The 2,548-nt window shown below is 39.1% G+C and overlaps 1 pseudogene; it reads right to left on the bottom strand.

The window, feature by feature from the left end:
- Positions 1-1,088: 1,088 nt before the first annotated feature.
- On the bottom strand, positions 1,089-1,207 carry LOC111732086 (annotated as a pseudogene).
- Positions 1,208-2,548: the final 1,341 nt, after the last annotated feature.

Genomic DNA, 2,548 nt, shown 5'->3' with positions numbered 1-2,548 from the left:
GGCCAGTGGGTCACTGAGTTGCCAGTTCCCCTATAGGCACGTGCTTAAATATCATCATGATTCATTCACTCCACCTCGCCCTCACTGAAGGCATCAGAACAGGCTGATCTAACTGACCTAATTTCCCAACAGCCCAGTATCACAATATGAGCTCCACCCCCCAACACTGAACCTTGTCCTGTGTACGCTTGTATTTGAAAATTATAAAAAATACATTTCATGGATGCCCCTGCAGAGCAAGGGCAACCTTCATATGCTCTTCACAAGGTGGGATACTAAAAGGAAACCAACAGTGAGAGAGTGAGTGTGTGTGTGTACACATCACTGTAAACGAAGGCGAGGCTTCGGTGGCTAATAGCCCGGCACATGATCTTAAGACTGACTTTGAGAAACCTGAAACTATAAAATTCTGAGCTCCCAGCTACGAGATGACTTCACTGGGCGGCCAGCTCTCTCTCCTTCCGCCACTAGGACTTTCTTGGCACTAACTCCGCCTTTCTTAGGTTTAGGATGTTGCTTCAAGAAGGACGAACGGCATCAATGGAAGGCAGCACCAACTGAAGAACCTAACTTGCTCAAACGCCTTTCAACAATTCAGTGATTCAAGAACCAGACTATTTTCTTCTTCCACCTGATAGCTAATATAGTAGACGTTTTAAAATAACAGCTTTATTGACATATAATTCACATGCCATACAATTTACCTATTTACAGCATACGATTCAATAGTTTTTAGTATATCGAGTTGTGCGGCCATTACCATAATCAATAAAACAGAGTTTTTTTAAAGACGAGATCACGCACAGGAAGGACAAAAAATAAATGTTATTTTATTTTTCCCTGGCTTACATGAAGTGAACATCTTAAGACTCTGAATACAGATTGGACCAAACAATTTCCCAGAAAGACCCAACGGCCAGTATACGGAATTGCCTTATCTCACGTCTCGATGCATCCCTACTAGCATATGCATTAGTACTTTCTAATTAATTAATTTTTTTTAGGGGAGGCAACCCTTGGCTGACCTCACAGATTGCAAGAACGTTGTCAGCTTACAATCCCTTTATTTTCTATTTTTTTACTTTTTATGCCTACAGCATCTAGTCTTCCTAGGCGGTCTCCCATCCAAGTACTAACCAGGCCCGACCCTGCTTAGCTTCCGACATCAGACAGGATCGGGCGCGTTCAGGGTGGCATGGCCGTAGACGCATCAGCACTTTTTAAAAATCTATTTAACAGCCTCCCCCCATTGTTTGTTTGCATTTCTTTTATTTAGTCACTATCTGACTTCGCTTACGCAGTGGTTTAGCCTTCAATTTGCTTGAAAAACAGCACCTTTTACAGGTTAGGGGCGTCGGTTCTTATCAGACCAAGTCTGAGCCCCAGCTCTGCCCTTTTCTAGAGGTGCGCACTGAACTCTTGGGCAAAAGCTTTACGTTCCGAGTCTCAATTATTTATAAAATTATAGGACTATTATTAAAATTTTAACATGAGTAAAATGTCTAGGGTATCATTTAACATATGAGAAGCTTACTAATAAAAAGCAGTTATCAGTTTGTGTGAGCTGTTATTACTCTGAGGTAAATATTAACCCTTTGCCTATCAAGTAAAATTTTTTCCTACATTTATCGTAGGTTTTTTTTTCTTTCTATCACCTGACAGCAATGGAAATAAGCTTGCTTCCTCATTCAAAGGTCTCATAAATAGTCTCATAAATGTTCTTTCTAATTTATGTTTTTAAACTCATTCTTGCACCAGATCTATTTATTTTAATAAAAGGTAGCTATTTATTGAAATTGATTTTTCCAATGAATAAACAACTATTTAAACATCTTTGGCTAAATAATTCTTAATCTTTTCTCCCTCCAAAAAGACACACAGATAGCCATTAAGCACATGACAAGATGTCCAACATAATTATTAGGGAAATGCAAATCAAAACCACAATGAGATAGATATTGCTATTTTCCACCCTTTTTTCCTAACGGTTATACCTTTTATTTCATGTATTCTTGTACTGGCCAGGATAATATCAAACATCGGAAGTGCTAAGGGGCATGCCTGTTTCATTTTCTGATTTCAAGGGGAATCCATCAGTTTTCTTGCTGTTGGGTTAAGGCAGATATTCTTTTATCTCCTAAAGCTTTTACAGAGTTCCTGATCAGGAAGAACTGCTGAATTAACACTGTTGTTTTGGTGCACATGGAGATGATACAGCATGAGGATTCAACATACGCTGATGCCATACCATAAGGACTCGGACCCAGGCTCTGTAATTCACCGCAATTTAACCTTGGGCATATTATTTAACCTCTTCGCCTAAACTTCTTCATCCATTCATAAAATGAGAGCAATGAGAATCGCCTCTTTCTTAGGGCTATTGTGAGGATTGACTGAGATAACGAATTAGAACAATGCCTGGCACACAGCAAATACTAGGTGTTGCCTGTTATTTGTCCTCTTTAATTAAGAAAACTTCCTATTTAATTAAATTTGCTGGTATTTTACTTAGGATCATCACAGCTACTTCCATAAGTGAAATTGGAAC

This window comes from Pteropus vampyrus, unplaced genomic scaffold, assembly GCF_000151845.1.
Source record: "Pteropus vampyrus isolate Shadow unplaced genomic scaffold, Pvam_2.0 Scaffold423, whole genome shotgun sequence".
Taxonomy (NCBI): domain Eukaryota; kingdom Metazoa; phylum Chordata; class Mammalia; order Chiroptera; family Pteropodidae; genus Pteropus; species Pteropus vampyrus.
Note: the sequence above shows the minus strand (reverse complement) of the source record. Positions and strands in the feature narration are given on the sequence as shown.